At 44.0% G+C, this 12,226-nt stretch overlaps 1 long non-coding RNA gene across 3 annotated transcripts; it reads left to right on the top strand.

Annotated features, from left to right (window-relative positions):
- Nucleotides 1-6,097: 6,097 nt before the first annotated feature.
- On the top strand, nt 6,098-10,684 carry LOC310672017. 3 transcript variants are annotated; one of them, XR_014508339.1, is made up of 5 exons: nt 6,098-6,127; nt 6,572-6,823; nt 7,704-7,790; nt 9,080-9,121; nt 10,558-10,684. It is a non-coding gene; the product is annotated as an uncharacterized lncRNA (long non-coding RNA). The 3 variants fall into 3 exon arrangements; XR_014508340.1 differs by lacking the exon at nt 6,098-6,127 and having other exon boundaries at nt 6,143-6,823; nt 9,080-9,907; XR_014508341.1 differs by lacking the exon at nt 6,098-6,127 and having other exon boundaries at nt 6,152-6,823.
- Nucleotides 10,685-12,226: the final 1,542 nt, after the last annotated feature.

Genomic DNA, 12,226 nt, shown 5'->3' with positions numbered 1-12,226 from the left:
ACCAACAAATTACAGTAGTAAAAAAAAAAAGTGTGACTCCATTATCAGGGGAGTCAGGAATTGGCTTCTGAATCCATGTTCAGGACTGTGACAGTAACCATATAATAGGCTTTTAAATGTCAATGGGATAAACATGGTCTAATAGCAACAAATAATATGCCAAGCTGGGAAGCGTGTAACAAAACAGATGGAGGGATAGCTCTACCTATTATCTGCTCCCTGCAAAAGAGAGAGAGAGAGAGAGAAGACGATGCAGGTTTATGCTCAATCTAGTGTGTAAATCTCAGGCAGCCGATGTTTTCTTTTTCCCCAGAAATAAGTTGGGGGTGGGGAGGGAGTGAAGGAGAGAGAGAGACAGGAGAGGAGATGATAAAATATAATTAGTTTGTTTTCAGAACCATTTCTTGCTTTCAACCAGGCAGGCTCAGGTGAGCTGTACAAATGAGATACATAACATTTTCGAGCTTGCTGCAGGCAAGGGGGGGAAATGGGGCAGAGGGGAAGGAGAAAAAGTACCAAGCAGCTTCTTTCGGCAATTTAATCCTAGCATCTGCAGCAGCAGACGTCCCCTGTGTGTGGTCAGCAGAGCCAATAATAAGTTGAATGTATGTGTGGCCATGCTCATGGCAGGAGAATTCCTTTACTTGCTTCTCCCTCGCCCACTCAGAAATGTATGTGGGACCATGGAGGTTGGTGCATTTTTTTTCTGGCACTGTGTCCTCTCTGGGACCCACAGTGTGAGTAGGAATCTCTAGCAGAATGGACTACCCCAGGGTTCAGTGTTGTAGCTGTATGGATTGTAAGGGATGGATGAGTCCATCTGAGACCTGGCCCTTTCCCGAAAGTCCATACAGGCATGTGTTGTATGCTTGTACAGGTGAGTAAATATTTCATGTTGGACAGTAATCAAGAAATGGCAATTAACAGGGCACCGTTGTTTTGCAGGTGTATTCGAACACTCTCTACAAAAGAAGCCCAGATTTCTTTGCATGAAAATGGAAGTGTTTAGGACTGAGGGAAAGTGAGCTCTGGCCTTTGCTTCTATCAGAGGCACAAGGAGCTTTGGGAGGCTACACTCTCTGCCTTCCAAGATTAAGGTCATGGCAAGGGAGAGGCCAACCTGTCCCTGTCCTTCAGCCAGAGAAGGAACAGCTGCAGGGAACATGCTTCCCCACCCCTGCAAAAAGAAAAACTCCAAAAGCTCCAATTTTTGTCTTGTCTCCAGTTTCTCCTGGAACTGCAGGTGCAAACAGGGCGGATATTCTAGGCTGCCTTTTGTATTATTTTAATGTGTTGCAAGTCACCTCATGGATAATTTAGTCTATTTTTCCAATGCGGTTTCCCATTGCCCTTTCTGCCATCCGAAAGAGGGAACATTTCATACTGTAACTGCAAAAACGACTGTCCAGGTTTTCTGTAAAAAAAAAGACTTTAGTTCTTGAAACGCCCACGGAGAATGCCAACTGTCTCTCAGGGAGACAAGACATTGCTTCAGAGTTTTCCCTTCAGCTGCTTTGTGTGGTCTGAGAAAGGTCAATAGAAAGGCAGAACACGCAGCCACAAAATTCTGCTTTCTTTTCATATCTTTCTTCCACACACATTTAATAGACTGAGCATATTTTTCTCAGGGAAGACGGGGGAGGGGGGGGGAATGAATGACAACATGTACAGAGTAAATCCCCATTGTCCTATGTGGAGGAGGAAGGTATTTGAGCAGACATTTTCAGCTGTGAATGGAATACAATTTGCATAAATCATAAATGGAGCAGAGCTATTGTTGTTTCTATATTGCACAGCCTATATTTGATGACTTTTTAAAACACACACACACACATTGGTTTAAGACCAGAGTCAATGCTATCTCATGTTGGCTCATGTTGGCTCCAGCGCCACAAAGTTGGGAAACTGGAAGGATGATGCCATAACAGGTTGTGGCGATCACACACAGGGCCCCTGGACGTTTGACGGTCTATTGACCCTGTGCCGCCACTGCGATTGCTTTTTCTGCTGCCACCACCCCGTATCTCATGGGGACACATGGAGTCCAGTCAGTTGTTAACATAAACAAATAATCAAGTTTATTTTTAAATGCAGGAACAAGCTTATGGTTTCAGTTAATTTTTCTCTTGTCAGTTTCTTATTCTTAGTTCCTAACAACTCCAAACTGATTATTCCAACTATCTATCTGACTCTACCTAACAATTCCTCTCACTCTCTCACAACTCTACCAACCCACGCCTAAACCTCCCTCTTCCTTCTTCAACTCCCAAACCTCAACTCTCAACTCCCAAACCAAACTGACTTTCAAAACCTCCCACTCTAACTTTTATTCCCCCCCTTGCATTCTCACAGGCCAATCACATCACACCTATTTTAACCCTTTCCTTATGACCCATCCTAGGAGGCAAACACCACACAGGTGTACTCAAAGATCAGCAATGGTGTTGTGCAATATCATAAAGTGTGCTTGCTTACAACTTACCCTCCATGCACTCACACTTTTGCTTGGTCTTTCAGGCCTAGATCTAGATGGGGTTGGGGATGAAGGACCTGGGGCCAGCAAAGATACCCAGTGCTGTTCTGGTCCTATATTGCCTTATGAAGCCTCTGAGCCTTACTGCATCACTAGAGAAATCCTCCTTTGTGTTGACCCATGCCTGTTTGCTGCTTACATCAGTAGCTGGCAGAATGGGTTAAACAGTGGGAGATGGGGAGGTGTGGCCTCCCCAGATGTAGTGCTTCTTTAACTTTCTCTCTCTCAAAGTATCATTTCCGAAGATGAGATGCCCTCTTATTTCCCCTCCTGCAAAATCTATGGGAAATTATCGTTGCATGGTCTGTAAATACCAGACATTATAAAACTTTCCTAGGCAACTGGGCTATTATTATCAAGGTAAATCAATGCCGAACTTGCATATCACATTTTGATACCATGGCAATTGCAGATTTAAAAGGCACATCTGGAATAGTTAATTGTGCAAAGTTCACAGGCATGCATTCACCCGTTGTTAATAAACCACTTATTGAAGCAGCTCTTGTGGGCTTGTCTACTTTTTATTAGCTACTAGAAAATGCCCATAATTCTGATGGGGGAGTGGGTTCAGAAGGAAGGTTCAAAAGGAGGAGGTAGGCGGAAAGGCAGTCAGGCAGACAGATAGACAGACACATTCACACGCACACATGCACATCCATGCATTTTAGGTGAAGCACATGGTGACCGTGGCTTTGCATATTTCACTGGTAGCACTGCACCTTTTGAAAGGGCTGCTGCTTTATATTGCATAACTTATTTTATTGCCCTCTTTTCACATGAATGGTTTTTAAAATTGGAAATGCTGATTTGTAAGCTGCCTTTAATTTTATGAGTATAAATGCATCCATTAATTACTGCGGGGACCCCAGAGTGGCACAATGCCCCTCGGTGTGGTGTGCCACATAATTCTACCCCTGCCTGCCCACACACCTTCAATGAAAAGCAGCATCACCTAGTCTTAGGGAACAATTTCCTTCCACAGCAACAATGTCCACACAGTTCAGAATGGCTATCCCAGCTTGTTGTCTCCACTGCTAGGCAGGCAGTTGTGCTGGGCAGAGCTTAGTTTAAAAATAAAAAAGGACGACTTGCTGAAATCAGACAGGCTTGCCAAGAAGCTGGAGGATACGGTTGTGTTGAGAGTTCAAGGATTTGTGGTTGACTATATCTGACAGATACACACAGACATGGGCTCTGGGGAATCACCACATCATGCAATGGAGGCACAGATAGGGGTTATGAGGTCTAATATCTCAGACTGAGTCAAGCCATATATGCCTCCAGAAGCATTTGAGTCTTGTGCAGCCCCAGCCTTTGCCTGTATACTCAGAAACGAGTCCCAGAGCATAGTACACAGTACATAGGATTGCATTATAAGTCTGCAATCCTATGCATGTATGCTCAGAAGTCCATCCCATTGAGCTCAATGTGGTTTGTATGCAATAAGCAAGTTTAGAATTGCAGCCTTAGGCTCTTTGAAAGGCAAAGATCAGGCAAAGCAAAAAAAGAGCAGTCATGTTGGCAGAGTTGATGATCTGCATACATGCTAAACAGAGAAATTATTTAGGTCAAATTCCATGATGTTACCAAATTACGTTAATATAAGGCTTCGTGTAATGATATCTTAAAACAAAGTCCCGCTTCTCAAAATTTGCAATCAGTAGAATATCGATCTAGCAATTGCTGCAAAGAAATCTCAAAGCCTCGACCAGTGTTTACACATCCCATTCCTGAGGTTCAGAGCTATTTTCAGGAAATACCAACTCTTATTAGCCCTTAGGGAATGTTGGAACCTGATTAGTTGTTGTTGGCCTAGACCTAGGAGAGGAGGCAAGCAAGAGGTCTGCACTCAATAATATTCATGGAAGAAATGTTGGCATCAAGAGAAAGCATTACATCTGGAGGGAGTCAAAGGAGCTAAGAGGAATTAAATGCAGTTAGCACCAAGGGGTTGATTTGAACAAATTTGATTTTGATTTTTTTTTCTGGAAGGGGATGTGAAATACAAATGTGTTTGAATCAGTTGCAATCAAACATATGCAAATTTACTGAAACACTCCCTTAGAAATACAAAACTATTTAAAGACATCGTTGAAATCAGCTGGATTTATTTTTATTTTCATTTCTCACGACGCAGAGATAGCCAGGTTTCTTCATACCACACAAAAACTAGCATTTACTGGAGCTGTTATCTACAATTCCCTAATGCTGACCTACTTACATTTAAATTGGGCTACAGGGCTAACACGGCACTATCCACAAACTACTTGTCAGCTTCCCCCCACCCCAGAGCTAAGGGCAACTGCTGTGCCTCTCCTAGAGCTGGAATCGAACCCAAATCAATCAACCCAAACCCAGTTATGTCAAAGTTGATCAAATTCCTTTGCTCATGAACAGATTGTCAGTTTGCAGCCCAATCCTAAATACTTTTATTCAGAGGTGTGCCCTCCTTGAGTTCAGCAGAACTTACTTCCAGGTAAGGATACTGAGCGTTGTAGCAGCTGTCCTTTCACGTTAAAATCACACTGGCACCTTTGAGAGCTGCATTCTCTCTGTACAGTGCTACCTCGGGTTACATACGCTTCAGGTTACAGACTCCACTAACCCAGAAGTATTACCTCGGATTAAGAACTTTGCTTCAGGACGAGAACAGAAATTGTGCAGCAGCGGCGCAGCAGCAGCAGGAGGGCCCATTAGCTAAAGTGGTGCTTCAGGTTAAGAACAGTTTCAGGTTAAAAACAGACCTCCAGAACAAATTGAGTTCTTAACCCGAGGTACCACTGTATTCTGAAAAGCCATTTGACCATGTGACTAAAAAATGCCTGCAGACACACACCATCTTTTAAGGCTGAAATCCTGTAACCATTTAACCTGGGATGAAGCCCCACTGAACTCAGCGGGTTGTACCCAATGTAGCACTAAGTCCACTTAGTGACCTATTTGTTACACTGGCAGAATGTTGTTGCACAATGAAAAGCACATAGTCGCACAATGGATTTCACAGTGAGATTTTATTATTTATACACCGCCCATCAGGCTGAGTAATCTAGTCCGATCTTTTAACTGTCTTTGACAGTTGCCTGGAAGTCCTGAATCAAAAACTTCCTACAACAGAGGTTTCCCTTACTTCAGTCAGGTAACTTGGTCCACGGTCTCCTGTTCCTGCAAAAGGGAATGTCGATAATTGGCCTTTGGGGTGCAATCCTGTACACAGTGTATCTGGGAATATAAACCCCCACAAGAATTTAGGGCTTACATCGGAGTGCCCTGAGCTGCACGAAGGGCAGCTGCAATTTGTATTTTTTAGCCATTTCTGCCTTGAGAGGTAAGCGCCTTTGATACAGCCCTGTTCAGAGGCCGGCCTTGGAACTCACGACTGTAGGATTCCATTCCGACCCCGAGAGGGCGCTCTATAGCTTTAGGCGTGAACCTCGGAGCCGGGGAAGCGAGGGTCACAGAGTTGGAGTGAGTCCTAGAACGGGAGCCCCTTGCTTCCTGCGGATCGCTTCCGCCCTCGAGCCGTGGCCTGAGTTCCGGTTCCGCGTGAGTTGTGCGCGCGCGTGCGCTTTCGGCTGCAGGAGGGTCTGGTGGAAGGTTTGCCTTGCGCGGGCGGCGGGGCTCTCGAGGCAGCGCGGGGGGGGGGGCGGGGTGTGCGGCCTCCGCTTTTCTCTCCGCGCGCTTCTCCATAGGACGTGGACGGGGCTGCTAGCAAGAGCTTAGCCTTACTAAATAGTCAGGGTGTGCCGGACCAGGACCTGGGTTCGAATTCCGCACTCGGCCATTATGCTCACCTGGGGTGGCCCTAGCGGGGCCGGACGCTACCTCTCTCAGCCCAGCCTAAACTACCTCGCAGGGTTGTCGTGGGGATTGGGTGAGAAGGGGGAGAGCCATGCATGCCACTTCGAATTCCTTGTTGGAGAAAAGGGGTATAAATGCAGTAAATTAATATTATCGCCTCCCCCCCCCCCGCCGCCAAAATAGTCTTTTCTTCATTGCATTACTCCTACAATTAACAGTACACGGAAGTTTACTTCACAGGGGTGACCATTGGACTTTCAGCAAGACTGCCTTGCCTCTGGTAGATTGATTAGGGGCAGCATGTAGATCTCTGCTCTTGTGGGTAAGAATGTAAAAAAATTGGGCCCAATGGCCCATCTGGTCCAACATCCTGTGCTCGCAGTGGCCAGCAAGATGCATGTGGGAAACCTGCAAACCAGACCTGAGCACAGGAGCACTCCTATGGTTTCCAGCAGCTGGGACTCAGAAGCATTACTGCCTGGGATGGTGAAGGTGAAATCTTTATTGGAACATGTATTTATGTATGGGTCTGTCTGCTTTACTTGATTTTGGGTGCAGTGATGACTTACCTGAAAGAGCGCCATTAAGGGAGCTAAAAAGGAAATACAACATGGAGTCAGTGATGACTCTCTCTGGAATAAAGGTTTTAAGAAGGGGACTTGAGAAAATGCAGCAGAGTAGGTGGGAAGTCCCATGGCTCCAGATAACAGGGAGATTGTAAAAATTGAGTACTTGGAAAGTAAAGGGAGTTGGGTGGTGTGGCTGGGAATTGGGTCGTACCACTTGCTCCACCTTTCTGTCTTTGGTCTTCTGGCAGAAGCCAAATTTTAGGGGAAGTAAGAGGTTTTGAACTTGCTAGAAGATACTTAGAGGGTAAAAATCCAGTTGAGAAAGCAAGACAGTGGGAATTATGTATGCAAGTAATTCTTAAATTATAATATTCAATATTTGATATTCATTGGAGAAATGATAACCTATTATGGGAAGGACCAAGCTACTTTGAATGGATCCAGATTACATAAAGTGCTTCCCTCTCAGACGAATCCTGTCACTCAGGTGGACCCAAATATACTTTAGAACAGGCTTCCTCAACCTCGGCCCTTCAGATGTTTTGAGACTACAATTCCCATCATCTCTGACCACTGGTCCTGCTAGTTGGGGATCATGGGAGTTGTAGGCCAAAAACATCTGGAGGGCCGAGATTGAGGAAGCCTGTTTTAGAATACTGAGTGAGTGGGCCCTTCACCCTTGGTAATGGAAAGGAAACAATCTGTATACTGTACTTTTTATTATTGGTGCTTTAATTCCTAAAAGGTAAATATTTTTGCCAATGTTCATGCTTTTCTCATACTGCAACTTTCTTTATATGTAGTAGTGGAACCATCCCCAAGATAAAAGCTATTTATATTTGGACAAGTTGACTACCATTTTGGAAGTACTGCGTTTTTTCCCCCTTGAGGTAAGACATTTGTTGTGATAAGAAGGAGGTTTGTTTTAAAAACACACCAAAATGAGTATTTGCTGCTTGGTATAAAGCCCATGGGCTGGGAAATGGTTGCTGCGTAGCTGGGCCTGCTGTGGTCCTGCTTTGTACCAGCTAGCCTGACCTTGCCCTAGATGAAAACCTGGCAGCCTCCTTTTTGGGGTCTGCCCTGTGCAGTAACAGGTGTGAGCATTCTAGCAGCAGCTTGATGGTCATGTATGATACTGCATACAGATCTGTTGCGACATGCAGAGAAAACCCAGACTGCAGTCTGTTCTGTCAAGTGTCTAATTAAGGGCGGAGGCAAAACTGAGTAACTGGTGGATTTTATATTCCCAAAAATTGAGGGAGGGAGGAGACAGGCAGCCATTATGTGTTCATTCATCTCAGCAGCCTTTGGTTCAACCTGAAACTTGCATAGTGCCTGATGTAACATCATTTGAATGTCTGCTACCTCCTCCCATATTCCATCTAGAGATTGTAATGTAGATTGCATGGCTTCACGATCAGCAAACTTTTTCTTACTTTCCCTTTCCCCCCATCCCACTTTATCATGTAGCCCAGGGATAGACAACATGGTGTTCTCCAGATGCTGTTCTGACCTTCAGCTCACATCATTCCTGGCCTTTGGCCATGCTGGTTAACACTGATGGGAGTTGGGAGTCCAACAACATCTGCAGGGCATCAGCTTGGTTATCTATGATCTGTAGACCAGGGTTCAGCAACCTAAAGCCCATGGACCGGAAGCAGCCCACGGTGGCCTTTTAACCGGCCCACGAAGCACCCCCGAACTGAGCCACCTGCTCAGCGAGTCCCCACGCACTGCGCTAAACCAGTGTGGCGCAGGGACACCAATAAATTAAATTAAAGGACATAGACATACTGCTTGTGGTATCTAACTTAGTCTCTAACTTCCACATTCTACTTGGTCCTGGGTGTGTGCCATTGATTTGTCACACTGTTTAAATTCTGTAGCTGTTTAAATTGTTATAGGGCCACTATTGCTAGATATGGTGTGTCTGAAAGATGCAAGCAACCATCCTGTGATATGAAGTCTGTTTGTTTCCTGACAATTCTTGATACCAGGGTGGGCCCTTTTAAAATTCCAAGGATCGTCATGCTAAATAGCGAAGCAGAGTTCTAATATGCCTGTAGCTGATCTATTAACCATTTCATTTAAAAGTTTAGAAACATCTTCTTGTACAATGAACTTTGATCATATTAAAAATGACACTATGACAGTGACTATCAAATATATCTTGTAGGTACTGATGGACCAAAAACAGTACAGAAAAGGATTCTCATAGGTAAGTATGACTTATTTGAGATCTACCTTAGAGGCATGCAGGGGGACCTGCTGCGTATTAGGCCATATGCCAGAGATACAAATTGTATATTTCTATTGTACAGTAGGCCTTGGAGAGGGAAAAAGATTGACTAAGGACACCAGATCTCATTTGTGCATTGTCACCTGCCTTATTGGTCCCTCTGTGTGTTCTTGTTTTTATTAATTAGCAAGCCATTGTGCCTCTCATCAGTGGAAGCTCAGTGCTTGAAATATGCCTGCTTTAATAATTTGTCCTAATATTCCATACTTAGCAGAAGCCACTGTCCCTGTCATTTTGAAACATGACTTGGATTGTCTTCTTACTTACATTTCAAAATAAACTTGGTGTAACTTAAAGAGTAAATCAGCCAGCAGCAAATACGTTTTGAGTATACAGAATAGGTGTTGGGATTATCGCCTCATTTAAGGTTGCTGATTAATTCTCACAATGGGGAATTGCTGCAACTGCTTGGTGGGCAGCAGTTCACCAGGTAAGGCGTCTGGAGGCCTGAAAACAGAGATCGGGAAGGCTTCAGTGCCTGACTATCTGGGGTGCTCATTGGACTGGGACCAACTGATGGAAGAATAAAAGCCTGTCAGTACAAGTATTCCAAGCCTGAACATGAGAACTGCAACTATTGGCACGCTTTCCAAGTTGCTTTCTGACCTCAAGGGGAGAAAATTGTGTTCTTTTGTGTTGCTAAACTGGGCCTTCATCTCCTGTAGCCATGGAGCAGCTTGAGCCCTGCACTCTGTTATTCCACAGGTAGCGTATTAGTTTTGGTTACCTTTGTTCATGGAGTGCTAAACTATCAGGCCACCTTGGCACAGGGAGCCCTTGTGTGCAGTTTTGGAACTCCTCTGTAAAGGTGGCCGACATCATTCCCTCAAAGTTGCAACACTTAGGATCTGTCCCAAGAGTGTCTTTGAACTTTAAAAGCTGTACTCAGGCATCTCATTCTCTGTACTTAAGTCTCATACCAGGCTGGGGAGCTTTAGGTTCAGGGTGGCATTCAACTACATTTTACTCAGAGTAGACTAACCTGGTCGTGTTCATTTCAACGAGTAAAACTTAGTTGAACACAACTCTTAAATCCTCACCAAACCATGAAGCTCACTGAGTGATCTTGGGCTATTTGCCATCTCCCCTTAATTCACTACATACATGTGATGAATCATTGTTTTGGGCTTGTAAATTTCCAGCTATTAGGCAAGCATGGATCTGGGACATACTCAGAAATGCAGGGGATTGTGAGTAACTCCTTCTGTTACTCACAAATAAAACACTGGCAAATAAAGAGAATCTCCAGTTTTAATTCGGAAATTATGGGGAAACACTAGCTTCTGATTTTATATGTGAAGCTTCTGACTTGACTTTTCCTTGCCATAATGACCATTATAACTTTTACATTCCAGGTAAGTGCTGTTGGAAGAGCAGTGCTCAGGTTCTGCAGAGGAAAGGGTTGGTAAATTCTGCTTTGTTCTCGTGTGTCATTCTGGTTTGTGTAAAGTCACTTCATTAAAATCAGATGTTCTATCCTAACTGTGGCTTGAGTGTTAATGTCCTGCAGAAGGCACCCTTCTCAAAATATTTATTTTTGTCTACCTGTTGCTAAAGAGAAATGCTCCTATCTTCATTATCCCTGCCTGTATCCACTTTGTGATGCGGCATCTATCTGCATTCTCAAATTATTCTGGCTGTTGCATCCCTTTCTACCACTAGAGGGCGAAGAATTATACAAAATGACGGCTTATGTCTCCCTGGTGTCTCTTCTGGTGCAAACAAAAGGCTGCAATTACATTCCAGGAATTGTTGTCATAATAGATTACACAAGGGTGCTAGATGTTCTGTGGTGGTTGGTTGGTTGGTTTTTTTTTATTACAGTACTGAGCTTTTAGCAACCTACTTTAGAAAGCCTGGAAGAGCATCCCTTTAGAAGCTTCCAGCAATGCACTCTGCACAAATTCTCTGCATTGTGCATATATGAGAACATACATTGTTGTTTAATTCAAACTTCTGCTTGAGATCTGAAGTTATGAGAGCGGGAATGGGGGAGAAGGAGACAGAGGGGCAAGATGTGCATAGGGGTAATAAAATGCTGTTTTGTTATACCAACTTGTATCCACACACCACCCCTATAGTTCTTGTGGTGCTGCATTATTTTAACGCTTTCTCCACAATTGAGAGATCTAGAAGCGCACCTTATAAAGGCTTAGTTCCTCAGGATTTCAGAAAGCCCCAAACTTCAGACAATGAGTTTACAATCTTCTTTTACAGAGCCATCATGCTCTGTAGCATATATGTGACGTTCATGAGTATGTGGCAATGGTTTCAGAATATGAAACTATTATTATTTATTCAATTTATATACCACCCTTTATCAAAAGATCCCCAGGCAGTGTACATTAAAAACAAGAGTCTTGTGTGCATACATGGCCTAAAGATGCACATTCTGCCAATAGTTTTCTTTTATTATTATTATTAAAGATTTTGTTGATTTACAAAAGTGTGCAATGTCTCGCGTGTCCCCCCCCCCCATGTAACATTTTTACAAATCAGTTCCATTTGCTGAGACATTAGGAATAAAGGGGGTCAGGTGGCGATGTTTCTATTTTACTTACTATATGCAGGGTTTGGTGTCAGTGTTGCCTGTGCAGGTTCTTTGCTGTTCGCTTGTGTTCCTTTGGTGGTGAGAGAGGTTGGGTTTGGCCTGGGGTGTGGTTATTCATTTGTGGTGGTCTTTGTTTTCGTGGGGTGGGTGGGTGTTTTGGATCAGGTTAGCCATATTGATTTGTATGCTGTTGGTGGATTTTTGTCGTTGGGCTGTGTATGTGATAAAGGGGAGCCATACTGGGGTGAAGGTGTCTTCTTCTATTTGTCCCCATGTCCGTTTCAGTTTATTGGTTAATTTTTCTAGAAGGGCTGTTTCCCATACTATTTGGTACCGTTGGTCCATGCTTACTCCTGACAGGTCTCTCCAGTGTCTGGCCATGATGCTTCTGGCTGCTAAAAGTAGGTGGGTTATGAGTTATTTGTGGTATAAGTGGGCATTATTGTATTCTGCCAATAGTTTTATTTGCTGGG

Source organism: Podarcis tiliguerta (genome assembly GCF_965153285.1).
Source record: "Podarcis tiliguerta genome assembly, chromosome: 2".
Taxonomy (NCBI): Eukaryota; Metazoa; Chordata; class Lepidosauria; order Squamata; family Lacertidae; genus Podarcis; species Podarcis tiliguerta.
The sequence above is the reverse complement of the archived record's forward strand: the minus strand, read 5'-3'. Positions and strand labels throughout refer to the sequence as shown.